This window comes from Phoca vitulina, unplaced genomic scaffold (genome assembly GCF_004348235.1).
Source record: "Phoca vitulina isolate PV1807 unplaced genomic scaffold, GSC_HSeal_1.0 scaffold4, whole genome shotgun sequence".
NCBI classification, from domain to species: domain Eukaryota; kingdom Metazoa; phylum Chordata; class Mammalia; order Carnivora; family Phocidae; genus Phoca; species Phoca vitulina.
Window position 1 is genome coordinate 18827057 of NW_022589707.1, and position 25211 is coordinate 18852267.

Below are 25211 nucleotides of genomic sequence, written 5' to 3' on the forward strand. Positions count from 1 at the left end.
CCCCAGAGGTATTTCCCTGGCATCCAGATTTCAAGCATTCAGTCAGTAAGTTTATTATTTCTATCTATCTATCTATCTATCTATCTTCCCCTCAAGCATAATCACCAATAAATATAATCTCAAATCTTTAAGAAATACCTTATGTTTATTCTTTGCCAGAATAATACACCATGGAGTCTAATCTAACTTTGATGTATGATACATTAGCTGTAGTGTTTTAATTAACACTAGTGGAATTCTGGAAATTATATCTCAGAGCATTTAGCTAGCTGAGTTTAAATTCTACACGTATGTCCTGGATCAATTATGAACACAAGCACAAACACTTGAATAAAAAATAAATAAATCATTTACTTGTATATTATTTCTACCAACAATGGAAAAAACATGAAATTAATCAAATAAATAAATATGCCTGATTTACCAAAAAATAAATCCACACAAAATGCCATTTGCAAAATGCTCATTTGTTTTATGCAATATATATTAGTCTTCAAAAGCTAGACCCTGCCTATAGCCATGTTCTCCCCAAGGAACCATCTGATAAAAGAATGTCACCATGATTTCCGTGTCTTCTTCATTATTTATCACCAGTAAAAAATAGAACAAAAATGAGTTTCACTGTCTCTCTCATTCTTCCTCTAAACCTCCTTAGGATCTCCCTGACTGCATACTTTACCTAGGAACTTAGCCAATTTTCACTTCAATGATACAATATTTCAGGTAAACGGGGAAGAGAGAAGGAGGGAGTGGAGAAACAGAGAAAGGAACAGTTTTCCAGTATTAATGTCACTACCTTGGAATATAACTTTACCTTAGGCTAATGTGTCTGTGGCCTTTTAATAATCTTTTCCACCTTATGTGACAACCTGTCCCTCTTATGTACATGTTTGCTCTTAATTATTATTCAATGCTTTACTCTTTTATTTTCTCTAGAACTTTCTTGTAATTTCACACCGAGGAAAAATATTTGATGATTCTGCAATCATTTATTCATTCATTAATAATATGCAACACAGAGTATATTATAAAGTTTCATTTTGAAGAAGAAGCAGACTGAAATTTTAAGTAATGGTCACCTGAAGAGATGATATTAAAGGTAGAACATGTATTAGAGAGAACTCCCCTGTTCCTCTGTTTCAATCTTGTCTTCTTTTTCACCCCAACAGTATTCTTCACCCATCCCTACTTCTACTTTCATACTTTATCATGAATGTCAGCTATGATTTGAGAGTTATTTTACTTTTATAGTATTTGATTTGTGTTTTTACTCAAAATAAGCCCCCCCCTTTTTTAAAAACAGCAGACCTAGGTGATTCTGACAAATGACGTTCCATAATAGTCCTTGGTACACAAAATTCTATACTTAAAAAGTTGTAGTTCAACATTTACTTTTTTATTCTTACTCCTCATTCCCATTTCATCGCACCACACAGATCTTTTATATTGAAGACCACAGCCATCTCTGTTACAGGTTGTTATCATTTTATCTTTTTAAGGTAGAATCATTCGTTTCAGCGGGGAGATCACGCAGTCCTGGGTACCTTGCTAGGAAGCTGAGCAGTTTTGAACGAGAATGGATGATGATGCCTACGCTGCTGTTTGGAACCCACAACGTCACAGTAACACAGAAGTGGTTCTGCCAGGAAAAAGAGTAGAAGCTATGACAACTAAACGTTCTAATACTTGAAAAGGATACCAATCCCCTGTGTCATTATTTTCAGGAAATAGACTCCAATTTTGAAAACTGCCTCTCTGACTCCAAATGGATATTACATGAATATTCCACCCAACCTGCCCCTGCCACATACACACACAAGTTAAAGATTTTTATATGATTAACAAATAAAGAGTCCTGGCAACTGAGCAGAGATTGACCTTTGAAAAAAACTGTGTAGATTATTATCAATTCAGTTACGGTAACACCAAAAATACTGAGCAGACTGTTACTGAGCTGTGAATGAAGCCAACAATCTTAGGAAAAATACAGGAAATTGCCTCTTTACTCAGTCTGTCCATCTACTAGAGCACAGCCTTCTCTTTGAGATGCCACATAGACAAATTGAAGAGTTAAAGCATGGTGATGAACTGAATAAAAAGCTGGATGAACAAATTGAATGGAAAACCTAATAATCAGTCAAGACAACCTATAAGATACTATATTCTAATAGTCCTCTTAATGTAAATAATAAAGACATATTTATGTGGGTTTCCCTCCCATATCGACTCCCCATTTTAGCAAAGTCAATATTTAAACAATGATTCAACTTTTTAAAGTTTATGGTTGGAAGTTCTCAATAAACTTTATAAGAACAATTCAAAAAATGATCCACTCCATATGTATTTTAAACCTTTTTACACCACTGAGAATATGTCTCACAATACTTATGATTTAATGGATAAAAATATAACAAATTTATTAACAGTTTCCAGTTGTAAAATATCTCAATCTGATCAATCTTTGTGTTTAGTGAATCCTTAATTTCTTGTAATTGGTCCTTATTTCCTGATAGGACTATATCAGTCTTTAAAATTAATCATTTGGAAGAAACTCAGATAATGTGTAGATACAAATATTTTTTTCACAGTGATCTGGTTATAATTAGTACAGAAAAAAAAGGAATTGAAATGTCTTGATTGCCTCCAAAGTAGAACTTCTTTCACATAACAAAATAAGAAAGGATTTCAAATCTTAGGAAAATTCATAAATGAAAAATTTGATAGATTTGACTATTTCTAAATGGGACACCTCTGTAATATAAAAGACAACATTTAAGCTGCAAATGATGAGAATCTGTTTGCAATAAATGTAAGAATTGCTTCCAGAATAAACAATGATTCTTACAAATCCAATAGAAAAATATAAACAACTCAATGAATATATAGTTCACAGAAGAAACCTGAATCTTCTAACAGAATTTTTTTTAATGAACTCTTCTACCCACCCATAGTTGTTTTTTTGTTTGTTTTTAAGATTTAAGAGAGAGAGAGAGAATGAGCAAGAGGGGCAGAGGGAAAGAGGAAGACAGAATCTCAAGCAGAATCTGCGCTGAGTGCAGAGCCCAATGTGGGGCTCTAGCTCATGACCCTGAGATCACAACCTGAACTGAAACCAGGAGTCGGTCACTCAACCAACTGCACCACCCAGGCGCCCCAACCCACCCATGGTCTTAAACAAGGTTCCCAGGCAATATATGCCAAATTAACTAGCTAAAACAGTTTAACAGGTGATGGGGATTGAGGAGTGTACTTGCTGTGATGAGCACTGGGTGTTGTATAGAAGGGCTGAATTACTAAATTGTAAACCTGAACCTAATATTACACTGTATGTTAACTAACTGAAACTTAAATAAAAACTTTAAAAAAAGTACACTGTAAAAGTAATTAATTAATTAATTAATTAAGCAGGTTTTGAAAATAGTGAGAAGGAATACCTGTGCCTGTGCCCTTCAGGCTATCACTCACAGGAAGGTTATAAAGACCCTGATGCTGAAAAAAGGGGGAAAGTGAAAATTAGAGAGGAATAATTGGCTGAAAGTGGTGCTATGGGATTCAAGCCTACAGGGCACTTTCATAGTTGAGGAGCACCAATGCCTAGGAAAGTGAAAGACTGCAGCTGGCTAGCTGCTTTGACAGCACTTGCCGAAAAGGGAATCGCTTCAGGGAGAGCCTGAAATTCCAAATTTTGTCAGGGTAAAAACATAAGTTTGAGACTTGGAACTGAGATGGTCATTGAGAGGAGCACTGTACCCCAACAGAGAGACTATGTTAGATGTGTCACCCAGAATCAAGAGCTGAGTCAAGTCATAAGCTGCCCCTTGGAGGAAACATTATCAAGGATAACTGAAGATAAGAGATGCTCAGCAGCAGCAATATGTCACGAGGAGGCACCTCATGAGACATTTAAACAACCACCAAATCCATGAAGTTTTATTCGCATAAACTGTATTTCTTATTTTCCTTCCTCTATTATGAAGTTTAATTACTGATGTGAGAGTGTTTTGAAACTAAAAGAGATAGACATATTATATGTATTTATTATATAAGAGTGACCTAAAAGAACATGGGGCTTTTTTATCCAAAGATCTGGAAAAAGGAACCAATATTTGGGTGTTTTGGGTATTTGAAAGGAAAGAATAAAACTGCCTTACTAATGCACCACACTGGATTCCAATTTTTTGTAAGTGTTACAAACATATGAAATAAATATTAACTTTACTAATAATCAAAGATTACTTATTAAACAAAGAAATACATATTAAATCAAAGATATACATGCTAAACATAATAAAACTTTATTTCATAAATATCAAATTTGCAGGAAAACTGCAGTCTTTATCAAGTATTGACAAGTGTCTGGAGAAATGATAACTGACATACTACTGTTGATAGTAAAAGTTGTTAGCACGACTGTAAATTAGCAGCTAGTAAAATTCATATCTATACCCAAATACCGGACTAAGCAATTCTGCAATGCATGTACATGCTGGACTATCTTCTGCATGTGAAAAAGGAGCTATTTTACAAAAATTGTTTTTACAGTCCTCTTTGGAAACAAAAGTCTCAAGGAGTGGAATGGTCAATTACAAAATAGGATGGGAAACTATATCATGGTTAAAATTAATGTGTTAAACACATGCATATCTATTTAAACAGAACATAGAAATAAAATTTTGGGTAAATCATTTGCCAAAATATATGAAGAATTAAACTAATTATGAAATTTTAAAACAGAAATAATGTTTATTATGCTCAAGAATTCATATATGTGAATATAGATAAAAGTATAAACATAACGGACTTTAAAGGTATACAATAAATTAATGGTAGTTTCTCCTTTGCTGGTCAAAGTGTCTTTGACTATATTCTGGCTAGCTGGATTAGGAAATATCTTAAATTATTTTTTAGGTCTAAAACCCCAAATGTTAATATGCTTAACAATCACATCTACTCCATTATATTCTTACCACTGTATCACAATACAGATGCAATAAATTATTCTTAGGTGCAAGAGTTTCATAATTGAAGAACAACAAAGACCTAAGACTAAGCAATAAATAAGGTAATATTCAATGATTTTAAATTCATTTTCTTATTTTATCTTTCCTTTTTTATTGAAAAGGTATAATAGTTATCATGTCAATGCAATACACTAGACAGAATATTTTGAGATATGATTTGTGTGTGTGTGTGTGTGTTTTAGAGGTATGTACTGGAACTACTACATCTCACCCATCACTATTTTTGGAGTCATTATCCATCTCTTATTAATCCTATTAACCAGTATTAGAGATGGAAAATTTAATAAATTTAGAACTGATCTTTGCATTGTTTAGGACAACAAAGTTTTCCTTGTTTTTCAGTGAAGCAATCAAAATCTATCCTTTATAAATCAGTAATACAATTAAAACTACAGTTTCTATGTTCTCAATTTACTATTGTTTCAGACAGCTTAACTAGAAAGAGACAATGGTTTCTTATTCTAATTCCACTGGTATAGAAAATGAAGAGACAATCATTCAGAACCACAGAACATGTCAAGTTAGCCCAAAGAGAGACCATCAACAGTCTACTGATCAAATAGATTTCAATGTAGGTAAAGCAAGTGACTAATAGAACTCAGGCTTTCTTTCCTGTACCTTTTTATTTGTCTTACAAAATTTGTGAGTTGCGACTAAAGTAACATTGGTAATGAAATCTAAGTCATTAAATTAAAATATATCGTAAATAAAATCCATTTCTCTCTCCTTCTCATTCTCTGGCTCATTTGTTTGTTTGTTTGTTTGTTTTTATTATGTTATGTTAGTCACCATACATCATTAGTTTTTGATGTGGTGATCCATGATCCATTGTTTTCGTATAACACCCAGTGCTCCGTGCAGTACGTGCCCTCCTTAATACCCATCACCACGCTAACCCGTCCCTCCACCCCCCTCCCCTCTAAAACCCTGTTTGTTTCTCAGAGTCCATAGTCTCTCATGCTTCATCTCTCCCTCCAATTCCCCCTCTTCATTTTTCCCTTCCTTCTCCTAATATCCTCCATGCTATTCCTTATGTTCCACAAATAAGTGAAACCATATGATAACTTTCTCTGCTTGACTTATTTCACTTAGCAGAATCTCCTCCAGTCCCATCCATGTTGATGTAAAAGCTGGGTATTCATCCTTTCTGATGGCTGCATAATATTCCATTGTATATATGGACCACATCTTCTTTATCCATTCATCTGTTGAAGGGCATCTCGGCTCTTTCCACAGTTTGGCTACTGCAGACATTGCTGCTATGAACATTGGGGTGCATACGGCTCTTCTTTTCACTACATCTGTGTCTTTGGGGTAAATACCCAGGAGTGCAATGCTGGGTCATAGGGTAGCTCTATTTTTAAATTTTTGAGGAACCTCCACACTGTTTTCCAAAGTGGCTGTACCAACTTGCATTCCCACCAACAGTATAAGGGGGTTCCCCTTTCTCCACAACCTCTCCAACATTTGTTGTTTCTTTCCCTGTCCATTTTTGCCATTCTAACTGGTGTAAGGTGTTATCTCAATGTGGTTTTGATTTGAATTTCCCTGATGGCTAATGATGATGATGAACATTTTTCATGTGTCTGTTAGCCATTTGTATGTCTTCTTCAGAGAAGTGTCTGTTCATGTCTTCTGCCCATTTTTTGACTTGATTATTTGTTTTTTGGGTGTTGAGTTTGAGAAGTTCTTTATAGATCTTGGATACCAGCCCTTTATCTGTAGTGTCATTTGTAAATATCTTCTCCCATTCTGTGGGTTGCCTCTTTGTTTTGTTGACTGTTTCCTTTGCTGTGCAGAAGCTTTTTATCTTGATGAAGTCCCAAAAGTTCATTTTTGCTTTTGTTTCACTAGCCTTTGGAGATGTATCTTGAAAGAAGTTGCTGTGGCCGATGTCAAAGAGGTTACTACCTATGTTCTCCTCTAGTATTTTGATGGATTCCTGTCTCACACTGAGGTCTTTCATCCATTTTGAGTTTATCTTTGTGTATGGTGTTAGAGAATGGTCAAGTTTCATTGTTCTGCACGTGGCTGTCCAATTTTCCCAGCACCATTTACTGAAGAGACTGTCTTTTTTCCATTGCATATTTTTTCCTGCTTTGCCAAAGATTATTTGACCATAGAGTTGAGGGTCCATATTTGGGTTCTCTATTCTGTTCCATTGGTCTATATGTCTGTTTTTGTGCCAGTACTATGCTTTCTTGGTGATCACTGCTTTGTAATATAGCTTGAAATCGGGCAACGTGATGCCCCCAGCTTTGTTTTTCTTTTCCAACATTTCCTTGGCGATTCGGGGTCTTTTCTGATTCTATACAAATTTAGGATTGTTTGTTCCAGCACTTTGAAAAATGTCATTGGAATTTTGAACGGGATGGCACTGAAGGTATAGATTGCTCTGGGTAGCATAGACATTTTAACAATGTTTATTCTTCCGATCCATGAGCATGGAATGTTTTTCCATCTTTTTGTGTCTTCTTCAATTTCTTTCATGAGTGTTCTGTAGTTCCTAGAGTATAGATCTTTTACCTCTTTGGTTAGGTTTATTCCAAAGTATCTTACAGTTTTTGGTGCTATTGTAAATGGAATCGTTTCTCTAATTTCTCTTTCTACAGTTGCATTGTTAGTGTATAAGAAAGCAACTGATTTCTGTGCATTGATTTTGTATCCCGCCACATTACTGAATTGCTGTATGAGTTCTAGTAATTTGGGGGTGGAGTCTTTTGGGTTTTCCACATAAAGTATCATGTCATCTGTGAAAAGAGAGAGTTTGACTTCTTCTTTGCCAATCTGAATACCTTTTATTTCTTTTTGTTGTCTGATTGTTGTTGCTAGGACTTCTAGTACTATGTTGAACAATAGTGACGAGAGTGGGCATCCTTGACGTGTTCCTGATCTTAAGGGAAAGGCTCTCAGCTTTTCCCCATTGAGGATGATATTCGCTGTGGGTTTTTCATAGATGGATTTTATGAACTTGAGGAATGTTCCCTCTATCCCTATACTCTGAAGAGTTTTAATCAGGAAAGGATTCTGTATTTTGTCAAATGCTTTTTCTGCATCAATTGAGAGGACCATATGGTTCTTCTCTCTCCTCTTATTAATGTGTTCTATCACATTGATTGATTTGAGAATGTTGAACCACCCTTGCATCCCAGGGATAAATCCCACTTGGTCGTGGTAGATGATCCTTTTAATGTATTGTTAGATCCTATTTGCTAGGATTTTGTTGAGGATTTTGGAATCCATATTCATCAGGGATATCGGTCTGAAATTCTCCTTTTTGTTGGGGTCTTTGCCTGGTTTGAGGATTAAGGTAATGCTGGCCTCATAGAATGAGTCTGGAAGCTTTCCTTCTGTTTCTATTTTTTGAAACAGCTTCAGTAGAATAGGTATTATTTCTTCTTTGAATGTTTGGTAGAATTCTCCAGGGAATCCATCAGGCCCTGGACTCTTGTTTTTTCGGAGGTTTTTGATCACTGCTTCAATCTCATTACTGGTTATTGGCCTATTCAGGTTGTCAATTTCTTCCTGTTTCAGTCTTGGGAGTTTAGAGGTTTCCAGGAAGGCATCCATTTCATCCAGATTGCTCAGTTTATTGGCATGTAGTTGTTGATAATAATTTCTAATAATTGTTTCTATTTCCTTGGTGTTAGTTGTGATCTCTTCCCTTTCATTCATAATTTTATGAATTTGGGTCCTTTCACTTTTCTTTTGGATAAGTCTGGCCAGTGGTTTATCAATCTTAATTCTTTCAAAGAACCAGCTTCTAGTTTCGTTGATCTGATCTACTGTGTTTCTGGTTTCTAATTCATTTATCTCTGCTCTAATCTTAATTGTTTCTCTTCTAATGCATGGCTTAGGCATCATTTGTTGCTTTTTCTCTAGTTCTTTAAGGTGTAGAGTTAGTTGGTGAATTCGGGATTTTTCTATTTTTTTGAGTGAAGCTTGGATGGCTCTGTGTTTCCCCCTTAGGACCGCCTTTGCAGTATCCCATAGGTTTTAGACCAATGTGTTTTCGTTCTCATTGATTTCCATGAATTGTTTAAGTTCTTCTTTGATTTCCTGGTTGACCCAAACATTCTTGAACAGAGTGGTCTTTAGCTTCCAAGTGTTTGAATTTCTGCCAATTTTTTTCTTATAACTGAGTTCCAGTTTTAAAGCATTGTGGTCTGAGAATATGCAATGAATAATCTCAATCTTTTGGTATCAGCTGAGACCTGATTTGTGACCCAGTATGTGGTGTATTCTGGAGTAAGTTCCATGTGCACTCGAGAAGAATGAGTATTCTGTTGTTTTAGGGTGGAATGTTCTGTATATATCTATGAGGTCCATCTGGTCCAGTGTGTCATTCGAAGCTCTTGTTTCTTTGTTGATTTTCTGCTTAGATGATCTGTCTATTGCTGAGAGTAGAGTATTGAGGTCTCCTACAATTAACGTATTATTATCAATATGACTATTTTGGTTAACAGTTAGCTTATGTAGATGGCTGCTCCCATGTTGGGGGCATAGATATTTACAATTGTTAGATCTTCTTGTTGGATAGACCCTTTAAGAATGATATAGTGTCCTTCTGTGTCTCTTATTACAGACTTCAGTTTAAAATCTAATTTGTCTGATATAAGAATTGCTACCCCAGCTTTCTTTTGAGAAAGCTGGCATGGAAGATGGATCTCCATCCATTCACTTTCAGTCTGGATGTATCTTTAGGTTCAGAATGAGTCTCTTGTAGACAGCATATGGATGGGTCCTGTCTTTTTATCCAATCTGCAACCCTGTGCCGTTTTATGGGAGCATTTAGGCCATTCACGTTGAAAGTGATTATTGAAAGATATGAATTCATTGTCATCATGTTGCCTGTGAAGACATTATTTTTATAGATTGTCCCTGTAAATTTCTGTTGTATGTCACTCTTGGGGTCTTTCTCCTTTAATAGAACCCCCCTTAATATTTCTTGCAGGGCCAACTTAGTGGTTACATATTCTTTCAGTTTCTGCCTGTCCTGGAAGCTCTGCATCTCTCCATCCATTCTAAATGAAAGCCTTGCCGGATAAAGTATTCTTGGCTGCATGTTCTTCTCATTTAGTGCCCTGAATATGTCTTGCCAGGCCTTTCTGGCTTGCCAGGTCTCTGTGGATAGGTCTGATGTTATTCTGATGTTTCTCCCTCTGTACGTAAGGAATCTCTTCCCCCTAACTGCCCTTTAGATGGTTTCCTTGGTTCTAAGATTTGCGAGTTTTACTATTACATGCCAGGGTGTTGGCCTGTTTTCCTTGATTTTGGGAGGGGTCCTCTCTGCCTCTAGGACACGAATGTTTGTTTCATTCCCCAGATTAGGGAAGTTCTCAGCTATGATTTGCTCAAATATATCTTCTAGTCTTCTCTCTCTCTCTGCCCCCTCCGGGATTCCAATAATTTGGACATTGGAATGCTTCATGGTGTCCCTTATTTCTCTGATTCTATTTTCATGGATTCTGAGTTGTTTTTCCCTGGCCTCCTCTTTTCCCTTTTTAGCTATTAAATGGTCTTCCAAGTCACTAATTCGTTCTTCTGCCTCACTTACCCTAGTTTTTAGATTATCTAGATTAGATTGGATCTCATTGATAGCATTTTTAAGTTCTGCCAATTCAGCTTTCATTTCTGCCCTTAGAGTCTCTATGTTGCCATTAATTGATTTCTCCATTCTAGCTATTGTCTTCACAATTGCTAGCCTGAATTCAACCTCTGACATCTTGGTTATATCTGCATCCATTTGTAAATCTGTGGCATAAATCATAATCTCTGAGTCTTTCCTATTTTGGGGGTTCCTCCTCCTAGCCATTCTGTTGATGGGTGGTTGAGGGAATGTATAGAGTCCAAATTATTGACCACAACCCAAGCAAGATGCACCTGTTTTCTAGGGACCTTAGGGTTGCTGGTCTCTTGTTCTCCCAGCCTATCTTCTGGGGGAAGGGCCTGCCGTGCTGTTACTCAGGCAACCCTGTTTGGGCAGAGTTGCCCTGCCCCGCCTGTGGGGGGGGGATGGGCTCAGTGGGAACCGGTTTTGGGGGGCTTTTGTTCTCTGGCGGCTTTCCCTGGCAGCTTTCCGCATCTCTTCCAAGAGTGAGAGCAGAAGAGACTGTTTCCAACCCTCTGCCTCAGAGCAGAGAGATCGCAGTCTGTTCTTCAGTGAGCTCTCCAGGCCACAGTCTCTCCATTTCTTTCTGTTCTGCTATAAACTGCAGAGTCCTGGGTTGTGTGCCCCTCTGCAGCACTCCCAGTCCTGCCTCCAGGTCAGGGCACATCTCTGCCCTCTGTGCCTCTAAAACCGCCAGCCGCCCACAGTTCGCACACACGACCCCGCCGCTCCAGTTTCCGTCTAAAGTCCTTTCCCCGCCGCTATGGTCTGTGAGTCTGTGCCCGGTCCCCAGTGCGGGAGGCTATCGCTCACTGGCGGTGTAGGATCCCCACGGCCAGGCTCCCTCCCGCTGCCATTTATCCTCCGATATCTGCCCGCGGAATCATGGCTCCCTGCTTTGTACCTCAAAACCAACCACCTGCAATCTTCCGTTTGTAGAGATCCAGATCTTCTTACATCTCAGGCTGATTTCGTGGGTGCTCAGAATGGTCTGGTAGATATCCAGCTCAATTCCGGGGACGAGTTGGAATAGGGTCCCCTACTCTTCTGCCATCTTTTCCCCTCCTGGTTCATTTCTTTTTAGTGTAATGCTCCTGTCCCAACCTCACTTACTTCAAAGTGTCCCAAATTATCATCACTATCACTAATAATCCTTTGTATATGCTATGTAATTTTGACCTCTCAGGTCAAATGCCAGGTTAGCACTTAGATTTCACACTGTACACATAGATTATACAATCAGTTGTACAATCAATGAGCAAAAACACAGGTGGAGTCTACTTGATTAGAACCACCCTTACTTACAGCTGGACTACATGGATATTTCATCTTGTATCCCAAAAAAATTATTGCCATACTTGCTGGTAACTAAAATAAGAAACTTAATTAACCTCATGATACATTTCAGCCAGTATCATCATAAGTATAATACAAAAAATCAAATCTAGCTTAAAGAAGTAATCATTTATAAAATGTCAGGCTTGGGGCGCCTGGGTGGCTCAGTTGTTAAGCGTCTGCCTTCGGCTCAGGTCATGATCCCAGGGTCCTGGGATCAAGCCCCACATCAGGCTCCCTGTTCCGCGGGAAGCCTGCTTCTCCCTCTCCCACTCCCCCTGCTTGTGTTCCCTCTCTCTCTGTGTTCTCTCTGTCAAATAAATAAAATAAAATCTTTAAAAAAGATAAAATAAAAAATAAATAAAATGTCAGGCTAAGCAAAACCACTCTCTACACAGAAACATATTTCCCTATCAAATTGTAGTTTATCCACTTTTCAATTACATCCTGTTATAAGCAATAATTTTCTTTATGAGATGGTAAAAAAAAGGGAATATTTTGATGTTTCTCTTTTTGTATCACCTGTTGCTCTTTTATTCTTCTTGTGGATCCTTGGCATTCACACATTAATTTTGAAAATTTGCTCTCCAATTTTTGACACCAATGATATTTGGCTTATACTCATAGGTTTTCTTCCAACACCTAGCATCCAAGCATCATACGTAAGTCAGGTGCCCAAATTACATATATGCATTTTGGGAAGGCAAATAGAATTGTCTACTGAATTACTCCAATAACTGTCTGGTTGGATGCCAATGAGCAACTCAGAATCAAATACTTCTCACCACAGGTGGAAGGGCTGCTATGGTCCTAGCTTTCTATTTATCTATATAATTGCAGCTGACATACAAGAATTGGAATTAAACTTTCCTAAGCAACATTCCTACTCAGACATCCCCTCTACTTTGCAAGACTATTTTTATGGAAAATCCATATATGTGAAGAATAGCAGAAAGTGAGATCCCAATCCATTATGTCTTAACCTTATTCCAAGCCAAGTACACTACTAAAAGATGCTGAAAGAGCTAGTGACCACATGCTTCCAGCTGCTGCAGAACTTCCGCTTTCACAGTTCTAGCCTATGCTCTCTAATTCTTGTCATTTGCTAAATCAATTGCAATAAATTATACCCCCAAATCATGGTCTGCCATTTGCCTGGCAAACAAATTGGGTAAAGGTAAGTCTTCCCAGTTTTAAATTCCTAATTACAGCCTCACCCCAAAAGAGGTCTATAAAAATCATTCTAAGTCAAAAGAACTAGTGAAAATTTCCAGATGAAATGAAAGAAATACATAGAGCTAAAATTGTAAGTATGTCCACGAGAACAAAGGCAAAATGTATAAAAGTCAAACCAAACTTTAAATTCCTAGAAGAAGGGGCGCCTGGGTGGCTCAGTTGTTAAGTGTCTGCCTTTGGCTCAGGTCATAATCCCATGGTCCTGGGATCAAGCCCCGCATTGGGCTCCCTGCTCGGTGGGAAGCCTGCTTCTCTCTCTCCCACTCCCCCTGCTTGTATTCCCTCTCTCACTGTCTCTCTCTCTGTCAAATAAATAATAAAATAAAAAAATCTTTAAAAAAAATAAATTCCCAGGAGAACTCTTCTCATTTTAATGTGCAATACTCAGCTTAGTACTCAGATTTGTTCTTACCAATATTTAGGACATCCATTTTAATCTTCCCATAAAGGAATGTGCAAGGATTCTGGAATATGAAAAACTTAGACTTATATCCCAGCTCTGTCACTAATATTTTGACCTTTATAAAATTACTTAAGGTTTTTGAATTATTAAATATCTCAGAATAAGGACAATAAAGATAATGTCACAAGGCCATTTTAAGGGTTAAATGAGATAATATATATGGGATTTCTATATATAGCCACTTCACAAGGATTGGTAGTTTTTATTCTGCATATTGGAATTAATTAGAGCTGGTTAAACTGTTGCCATCCCATCTCCTATGGTACCTAAAAAAATGAAAATCAAATAGAATTCCTGTGCTTCATTTCTTTTTTCCATACCCATGTGATTTACCATCTCTGCCAAGGGCACTTTCTATGTGACAATCTGAATTACTGACCACACAGAAAAAGACTGAATAGTACGAGGGGCCAAATTCCACCATCTGATACGCACTGAAGCTTAGCTCTGAAAAGCAGAATAAGTTAAACTTTCCACAAACTGACAGCAGCATTTTTACATGATTTATGATCTGCCAATACTCCATCTTCCATAAAACTGTTTCTTTACAACTATATATTCTAGGAATTTCTAATAGTAGTTGTCAGACAAGAACTTCCTCTCAGATTTTCTTCATAAACCTATTTAATGATTCCCTCTTTATATTTAAGAAGGGAGTGGTTGAAACAGGGCAATTTTTTTAAATTTGTATCTCTGAATTTGGAACACAATTTTGTATTTACAGTCAAATATATACCTTAATTTATCACCCCTCTTTATCTGAAATAATAAAATCAGTTATCTCACTTTCTCACCATATTATCACTTAATTCCAGCTCTTTCAATTGGCTTCTCCCCATAAATGAGTTTTTTGGTCTTACAAAACACCTCTATATTTTTTCTCCACCTATCAGCCCCATGGAAGATAATTTTCTTCCTCTCCCAGCCTGTATTCCATGATCGTTATTCTTTAGTCAATCACTGGGCAAAAACCTGAGCCTCGGTTGAATTCCACTGTCACTTTTCACCAAGCGTCCATTTAAGCGGATCAGAGATATTCTACAACCCTGGAAGCCAACTGCTTTGAACCTCAATGGTAACTGCAGGGGCCTGTTGGCATTTCACTCTCCCAGTCCTCTAAAGATTGTTTTAAATTCATATCATGGAGAATTCCAAATATATACAAAGTAAACCAAATACCATAATGAACTCCAATACACCCATCATCCCCATTAACAAACATCATTCATCTGTCATGCTTGTTTCTTTTAAACTTTGCACTGAGCAGGCCCCCACGTCTCAGCTCTTTAAATGAAATTTCCATATATTAAAAAACACAAATCTTAACAGTCCAATTTTCATAAATAGGATATCCATGTAACCACACCCCTATCAAGATATAAAAGATTTCTTTCAGAACAGAAATTTGTCTCATGTCCCTTCCTACTTAATCCCTTTTCTACAGAGGTAACCAGTGTTCTGATTTTTTTTCCCACCACAGATTAGTTTTACATGGATTAGATCAGGTTAATTTTACTAGTTTTCTAATGAAAGACTAGTTTCTTTCAATTAGCATTATATTATTATAACTGTTAGATTCATCCATATTGTTGCCTATATGTTCATTCCCTTTTATTATAGATATTTCTTTTTTTTTTTTAAAGATTCTATTCATTTATTTGACACAGAGAGAGAGAGAGAGAGAGAGACTACAAGCAGGGGGAGTGGGAGAGGGAGAAGCAGGCTCCCCACTGAGCAGGGAGCCTGACGTGGGGCTCGATCCCAGGACCCTGGGATCATGACCTGAGCCGAAAGCAGATGCCCAACCAACTGAGCCTCCCAGTTGTCCCCATTATAGATATTTCACTTAATAAATATACTTCAATTTGTTTAAACATTCTTCAACTGATGGCATTTAAGTTGTTTCCAGTATGCAGCTATTACAAATAAAGCTGCCATAAGCATTCTTGTACAAGTCTTTTGGTGGACATGTACATTTGTTTTTCTGGGGTAAATATGCACAAGTGAAATGGCTTGGTCAAAAAGTAGGCATATGTTGGGGGCACCTGGGTGGCTCAGTCAGTTAAGCGGCTGCCTTCGGCTTAGGTCATGATCCCAGGGTCCTGGGATTGAGCCCCATGTTGGGCTCCCTGCTCAGCAGAGAGCCTGCTTCTCCTCTCCCTCTGCCTGCTGCTTCCCTTGCTTGTGCTCTCTCTCTGTATCTCTGTCAAATAAATAAAAATAAAATATTAAAAAAAAGTAGGCATACGTTTAATTGCCTCTCTAATCTGACTACACGTAAAGACAACAAATGACTCTATTTTCAGCAGAACAATGAGAGTCTGTGGCATGATCTGGCAATAAAAATACACAAAATATATCCACTGTGTACTCTTAATCCAACACTTATAAGAGACAAGGATCTGAGTGACCATCTATATGATACTTAGTATATTTTGCCAAACCAATGAATAACATAAGGTTGCCTGGTTGTTCCTAATTTCAATGGACAAAGTGGGGAACAAAAAACAAGCTCATAAATCCAAACTCCCACCACAAACACTGCACAAATGACAGTGTCTATATCTGCCTTGAAAGAGACTCTTTATCTCCTATGGCCACAGAGCTGAGATGGATGAAACCCAAACTCAGAATATCATTCTGTGAGTGTCTGAACTGCAACAGAAATTGAATTCCCAGACTCACGAGGTCTTAACTGGGAAAGAATGGAATCCTAAAAGTTAGAATAGGGATGGCTTTATTATTGTTTATTTGTAGTAGTTCTTGAAATCAAGTAATGTAAGTCCTCCAACTTTTGATACTCTTTTTCAAAATTATTTAGACACTTCTTAGTCCTTTGCACATCCAGATAAATTCAGTATTATTTTGTTTCTTTGAAAAAAAAAAAAAGAAGAAGAAGCCTTCTGTGATCATAATTTGCGTTTTGTTGAATCCATAGAAAAATGTGGGGGCAACCGATATCTTAGAAATATCAAATCTCCCAATTCACAAAAAATTATAAAGCTCTGCATTATAGATTTATAAGTTTTCTGAGCAAGGTGTTATAATTTCTGTGTAAAGTGCTTGCATGACTTTTGTCAAATTTATTCCTAAGTGGGCTTTTTTGATACTATACTACTTTTATTAAATTTTATTTATATTTACTTAAATTTCATTTTTACATTTGCTGCTAAAATTTAAAAATACAGTATTATTTTTTACCTGATTAATCTAGGTAAATTTATCTAGGACTACCTAGATATTGATTTTCAGGTAGTTTAGTGTATTCGTTTACATGGAATGCCATACCAAATGCCATACCAAAAAAACCAAAATATTTCTCAGTGTTTGAGCTGTAAAGTCAAGATCAAGGTGCTAGTCAATTTGGTTCTCCAAAGATGAAGGCCCTCTTCCTGGCCTGTGGCCACCTGCTTGCTGTGCCCTCATTTGGTGAAGAGAGACAAAGGAAGCAAATTCTCTGATGTCTCTTCTTATAAGGCACTAATCCCACCCTCATAACTTCATCTAAACCTTTTACTTCCCAAAGGCCCCATCATCAAATACCATCACATTGGGGGTTAAGGTTTCAATGTATAAATTTTAGGGGGACATAACTCAGCCCATGGCACTTAGCATTTTCTATTAAACAACTATACTTTCCGTAAATAGAAATGCTTTGATTTCTTCCTTTCTGATCTTTATGGCCTTTATTTCTATTTCTTGTTTTATTGCAATGGCTAGAACCTCCAATACGATGTTGAATAGAAGTGATAAGATGCCTATCTTTGCCTTGTTTCTGACATCAAGAGCATTCAATTTCATACCATTTAGGATGACAAACTTTAAAAAAAAAAAAATCTATTATTCTAAAACTCGCCCTGATCCAAATATCTTCATCACCAAGTGATCACATATTCTACTTCACTGAGAAAACAGAAGCCAATAACAATGAATTATTGTACTCTATACCCCAGGACTACAAATAAATGTTTTTTGTTTTTTTGTTTTTACTGTCTTTCCTTTCACTTTCCATTACAGTGAGGGGGGTTTCCCTCATACAGTCCAAATTCCCATACTGTTCCTTTTCTCAAGACTGACTCTTTGGTTATTCATTCTATTTCAGTGTCTTCCTTTCTGCTGGTGATCTTTTAACATGAAAATCTTCAATTATCCCTTCCCCAATATTTCATAAACAAGAATAAGGAAGTTATTTCAATTTCTATTTCCCTTCAGATATTTTCTATATTTTTCTTGCCAATAACATTCAGATTTTTTCAAAATGACATCAATATTCATATTATTACTCTCTTACCTTCTGCTTACCTCTCCAGACCTGTGTTTGTAATTATTTGCTAAACATACATTTAGTTCCAAGGTACCTCAGCCATAATCTTGTTTAAACCGAATTAATCATTTTTATCCAAACTAGTTCCTCCAGCTACTCCCTAACTCAATTATTCAAAATTGAAACCCAAATTATCCTGGCATCTCCCTTCCTACTCAACCCCCTCCCCATGTTCAAAAAATCACTAACCATCATAATGATACCTCATACACATCTTTCAATTTCCTTCTAATTATTTGACTCTGTATTTTGTTCTCTAGTTCACATTACAAAAAAAAAAAAAGTAATTTAATTAGTCTCCTCTCTTCCAGGATTATCCCCTGCAAAAAGAGTCTAGATGCCTACCCAAAAATCTATTCCCCACTTCCTGTTTTATGCCATAACTTCATTTTTTCACAGTGTGGCAATTTCTCTGTTCTCCCATTCAGCTTGAGAGATCATGTGACAAATTTCTGGCCAATATGAGGTAAGAAAACATTTTAGGAAAGCTTCTAGGAAGTATTGCTGATGAAAGGTTCACTCTTCTTCTTCTTCGCTGATGCTTCAAAGGAGGTTATACTGGCAAGAATTTCAATAGCCTTCTCTTGATTAGGACATCAAGAACCAGGGGCGCCTGGGTGGCTTAGTCGGTAAAGCATCCAACTCTTGATTTCGGCTCAGGTCATGATCTCAGGGTCCCGAGTCGGGTTCCGTGCTCAGCAGGGAGTCTGCTTGAGATTCTCTCTCTCCATCTCCCTCTGCCCCTTTCCCTTCCACTTCTTCTCTCTCTCTCTAAAATAAATAAATAAGTCTTAAAAATAAAAAGGGAACCATATTGCAGCATGACAGACTAGGGAGTTGTAGACTGGGTCTCTGCAGTTTTAATAAAGTTCCCATAAAAACTCTGAAGTAAAATGGTTTAAAATAAAACAATCTCTGTGAGACACACATATATATATATTTTTTTCTACTGCATATATATATACATATATATATATATGCAATAGAAGACCTTCATGAGTTTAGGTCACTATGGTCTGGTCCCTGTTACATATAGGTATACTAAATACTAATCACTACATGCATTCAATCCTATTTACCATATGATAGACTAATCTCATCATGTCACTCTTCCTATTAGAACTCAAAAAGGCTTCTAATTGACAGCTTCCGGCGTCCCTGGGCTTCAGCTCGGGTTTTCCAGGCCTCCGGCGTGTTCCCTCCACTTGGTGGCTCAGTCTCAGTCCAGAGCCCGTAGTCCATTCGTAGAGTAAATATTTATCGAGCACCGTCCCTTAAAAGACCAGTGCTGAGGAGGCAACGGTGGCACGGGGAGGCAGTAGGAACCTGGTGGGGAGGAAAGGTTTTCAGCAGGGAGCTCGAGGTCGTGCCGGTAAGGAAGAGCGTTTGCAGTTGGGACACCAAAAGTGGCAGTTTTCACCAAGTGACAAGAGAAGGAAGGGCTCTGGAGCTGGGGAGACGAGTAGGCAAAGGTACGGAGACCGAGAAGAAGAGGAACGCAGGCTCTGCAGGTTTTTACTTTGCCCTGGAATAATGACCGGTGGGTGGAACCCAATAGACTCTGAGCGCCAGATCGAGGGTCTATTCCTTACATCACAAACTGGGGGCTGAAAAGTGGATCCAGACCAGAAATGAATTTTGGCAAGCCCACACACTTTTTTAAATTTTTTTTTTTTAAGATTTTATTTATTCATTTGAGACACACAGATACAGAGAGAGAGAGAGCATGAGCAAGGAGAGAGGCAGAGGGAGAGGGAGAAGCAGGCTCCTCGCTGAGCCAGGAGCCCGATGTGGGGCTCGATCCCAGGACCCTGGGATCATAACCTGCGCCGAAGGCAGATGCTTAACCATCTGAGCCACCCAGGCGCCTCCCTAAAATTTTGTTTAAAAAAGAAATAAAAATTTTGTGTATTAAAAAAAAAAAAAAACAAAGGCTTCTAATTACCATAAGATTAGAATCCAAACATCTAATGTGGTACAGAGAACACTCTTTAACCTGGAAACTGATTTGTTCTCTGGCATCCTTGTTGGAGGCAATTCTTCCTTTATTTTTAAATACAACAATGCTTCATTACTTAAAGCCTTCTAGTGTTTGTGTTTTTCAACATTTGGATCTTTAAATGATATGCTCTCAGCCTTTCCTCTTCTTTCTCCAAGATTATATTTTTAATTCCTAATTCTCTTTAAGGGTTTATTTTAAATATTATTTCATTTAAGAATCAATCCTTCTTTGATCCATCAAGTCTGTGTTGAGTGTTCCTCCTATATGCCACCAAGTGAGAAGTTTTTATCCTTACCATAGTTATTATAAACCCGAACTGAAATTTCCTATTCATCTCTTTCTCTTTCTGATAGACAACACTTTAAAAGATGCTTAAAAGAAGGTATTATGTCTGATTCACCATCTTCCCCTCTATAATTATAAGATAGAACATTTTACATACTTAATGTATTTTTGTTAAATTTTAGTTAAAATAGAGATATAGCAAAGCTTCTAATTTTTATTTATTTATTTAATGTCATCAGGACTTTCAATTTTACTAGAAATTTGCTTTCAAAGGGTTAACAGGACTACAGATAAACAAGATTTTTAAATATAAGAATTGTTATATTTCAGAACAAAGCATTCTAATCTTTCAAACTTTTGAACGTGAAGAGCTTTTTGTTGCCCTTCAGCAGGATATTTTCACTGCATATGCATGCACCTTAACATCTGTGCCCATTTTGTTTTGAATGTTTGACAGAGAAATAATTCAACAGGTACCCCAGCTGTCAAAGCATGCCATTTGTGATGCTTCAACAAGCAGCACAGACTCTTCAAACTATATTGCACCTGAGCAAGGAAGCCTCCACTGGGAACTACCACCTTAAATGTTTCAGAGCATACATAGGACACTTACACTTTTCAACATCAGATCTCCTGCATTCCTGTAAAACTGTTCTCTGCTGATCAACCCCTTCTTATTTTTCACCTAAGGTGACAGTGATATGATTGATACTGTTTACTGACTTCTCAACGGCCTCTAAATACTGTCTTATCGTTGACGTTTCACTTATCTCTGGTGTCTTACTTGTCAGTTATTTATATCATGTATTAATTATTTCTTTATTTAATGGTGACCGCCTGAGAAGTTCCATGTGCTTGATGTACATTTTTTTTGATATCATGAAAATACTGAGTAGTAGAGATAGAAAAGAGTGATGAAAAAAATATATGAAAGCAGTTTTAAGCTACTTCTGGGAAGCATACTCCAAATCTTTGCTATATAAGAGAATTTCTTCATATAAGGTACGCATTTCATTATTTTATGGAAAATATTATTTCAAAGAATGTTGTGCCATTTAAGTTGTGAGACAAGGGAATAGTACTCATTTTCTAATTCTCTAAAACTATTATTTCTCCTCTATTACTTGTCTCCATTGGTGATTCCTTATTCTTCCTACACTAAACCAGAAAACTTGGAACAGTCCTCAAGATCACCTTCACAAGTTCACACATATATCTAATCCTATTAAATCTATTGTATTTACTCATTCAGACAATTCTTAAGTACCTGACACATGCTGGACTTTGATATATGATGAGATGGAAGAATAAGCTAAATTTGCATAATCCCTGACAGCATGGATCTTATGGACTAGCTTGAGAGACAGACAGACATTAATCAAGTAATCTCAAAACACAAGTGCAGTTATACCACAAGTGTAAGAAGGAGAGGTCCTTAGTGCTCTTACTGCATTTAATAAAACTCCACTTAGGAAGTGTTGCATTGTTCTCAAAACTTAAGGGAGAATAGGGCATGAGTAGATGAAGGAGCTTTGGAGTATTTCAGGAGAGGGAAGAACATATGCAAAAGGTTTAGTGGTCAGAGGGATGCTTTAGGTTTGAGATACTAATAGAAGGCAGTATTCTGGCTGATACACTGGTGTGAAAAGTAGGACTGGAAACTTTCAAAATGAGTCTGAAAAAGTTTAGTAGGGACTCCTCTATGTCAAACTTTATAAGACATATTAAGAAATCTGGTTTTTAGCATAAGGTATTTAAAGCCAATAATTTGGGGCGCCTGGGTGGCTCAGTTGTTAAGCGTCTGCCTTCGGCTCAGGTCATGATCCCAGGATCCTGGGATCGAGCCCTGCATTGGGCTCCCTGCTCCGCGGGAAGCCTGCTTCTCCCTCTCCCACCCCCCCTGCTTGTGTTCCTTCTCTCGCTATGTCTGTCAAGTAAATAAATAAAATATTTAAAAAAATAATAATAAAGCCAATAATTTACTTTAAGCAGAAAATGGAAAATGAGGAAGTGATGTGATCAGATTTGTGTTTTGAAAGGTGATCACTTAGCTGTATAAAGAAAAAACTAGAAAGGAGTAGTCCTTTCAGATGCTACTGAGAAGACATGATCTCTCTGACACAAACACACAAAAAATGACGTTAACTATCACTTATTATGATCTAATTGTATAGCTTGGGGAAAAATGAGAAAGGAAAAGGTTTAATGGGGTGAACAGTCATAACACTTCTGGACATGTTGATTTTAAGATGTCTCAGATTAGGTCAACGGCTGATGTCAAATAGATATATAGGTCTGTGCTTAGAAATTCTAGGCTGGAGATATAAACCTGAGTTAACTGCATACAACAGATAATTACAACCAAGAGGCAAATGAAATTGCTCAAGTGTAAGAGGAGACCTAAGACTGGGATGTGGTAACCTTTAGCACATAATGTCTGAGGAGGGAACAATGAAATTAGAAAGCAAAGCAAGAAATAAATAGAAACAAAATCAAAGAATGACGTCATAATAGGAAAAGAAAGAGTATTTCAAAAGAGACCAGCTGACCAAGAGAAATGAAAGCATGTATCTAAACAAAAACTTGTGTACAAATGTTCATGACAGCATCATAGTCAAAAACTGGAAACCACCCAAATGTCCATCAATTAGCAAATGGTTACATTATGGACTACTCAGCAATAAAAAGTAACAAACTAATGATACATATATGCAATAATATGAATAAAAATGAAAAGTATGGTTGTTAAATAAAAGAAGGCAGTGACAAAACACAAAATTCTAGAAAAAGAGAAAACAGTAATGAAATAAAGAATATTAATGCTTCTCTGGAGCTCTGAGCAGAAGGGGAGAGTAAAGGGAAAACTGATGGCAAATGGTCAGAAGGAAACTTTTTGGAGTTATGGAAATATCCCATATCTCGATTACAGTGGAGATTAAATGGTAAATTTTACATTAGGTAAATTATGCCTCAATACAACTGGGCAATCAAGGAAGTTATGGGTCAACAAAATCAAATGCTATTGAGACACCAGGTATGATGGAAACTGAAAATATTTAAGTTAAACACTATGGAGATAGTTTTTTATCTGAATGTGTGTGTTAAAAGTTAAATCAGAGTGATTAACTGTAATGACTGAAGTAATCTATACTGCCTAAAGAAATAAAATCAGTAAGTTTTCTAAAAATTAAGACAATTAACCTAACATCAAAGATTTAACTCTTCATCCATAGTCAACTCCCAACAAACATACAATGTTTTGTTGTGATGAATATAAAAACCTATTTCAAAGAACCAAACATTTAATTTGCATATACATGAATGCATTCATATATGTTAAAATTTAAGGCTCCAAACCACAGTTAAGTATCATTATTATACTTAAAATTTGGTTCTATCAAATATAATTTGCAGTAACTAGGCTATATTCTAACTTGAAAACTACTTATTTTTTCAGAGTTAAAATGGTATGTTAACTGTAGGAGAAAGGACTGATAAAGGTACTTTTAAACATTTATTATTGTATAATATGTATAATCGTATTTGCCATAAGAAATTACAAATGTCAGTTTATAAATCTGGACATTTACAAAACACACTTTTATACCACCACCCTCATACATACATTGAGAGGGAAAAAAGCACAGTGCATGTGCAAAGAGTACATCACAAAAGTATTTGGTACACATATAATTGATCAGATATAATATCGTATTAGACAAACCAGGCTAAAAATATTTGAGTTTATTTTATTGAACGATTTTCTTATTTTAATGCAGTATATAGTAATAACCTCAATTCTTTTTTTTTAAGATTTTATTTATTTATTTGACAGAGAGAGAGAGCAGAAGCAGGACAAGCTGCAGGCAGAGGGAGAGGGAGAAGCAGGCTCCCCGCTGAGCAAGGAGCCTGATGCGGGACTGGATCCAAGGACCCTGGGATCATAACCTGAGCTGAAGGCAGACGCTTAACCCACTGAGCCACCCAGGCATCCCAGTAATAACCTCACTTCTGATAGAAAAGCTGCAAGTGGAGAGGAACCAATGAAACTCTAGCCTTATTCTGACTGACAAGAGCCATGTACACAGCATGAAGGAGTAGGGCAGCCAGTGTGCACAGCTGTACTTCTTCCATGACTGGAGTGATTCAGGACACCATCTCTCAATACATCCCCCATAATATGAAGCAATGCACATAAAAATGCGTGCTAGACAACACCTGGGTTCTGGCCCTAGAGCCTTTTTTGTTGTTAAGAGGGGACTTTTTTTGTTTCATTTTTCTTTTGCTTTCCTTTGTTTTGTTTCCATCACAGAGGCCATCACCCATATCCAGAGGACTGATGATGGACATGGAAATGGTTACAATCTACTACCTTAAAATTTGAAGTGGGAAATCAGTGCTTTGGCAATTACATCCATGTGCTATTCCTATCACTTGTGTTTTAGTTTTTTCCTATTCCTGGTATTGGTTGGAATTTGCAGATAGTCTAGGGCAATTAGCAGTCTCACTATAAATTATGTTAGCTCATATCTAACAACATGTATGATGAAACAACTTACACCAAGTGTTGCTAGGGTTATCACCTTAAGAGCCAGAATAACCTTAACAATTTTATAGCAATAATTTTATGTAGATAGCCTCAGGTACTTTGAAATTTTTAATTTAAGTGATAGTTACGATCAAACACCTAATTTAATCAAAACACAGGGTATCAGAATGGATAAAAAAACAAGACCCATGTATATGCTGCCTACGAGAGACTCATTTTACCTAAAGACACCTGCAGATTGAAAGTGAGGGAATGGAGAACTATTTATTATGTTAGTGGACATCAAAAGAAAGCTGGGGTAGCCATACGTATATCAGACAAACTAGATTTGAATCCAAAGATTATAACAAAAGATGAAGAAGGGCACTACATCATAATAAAGGGA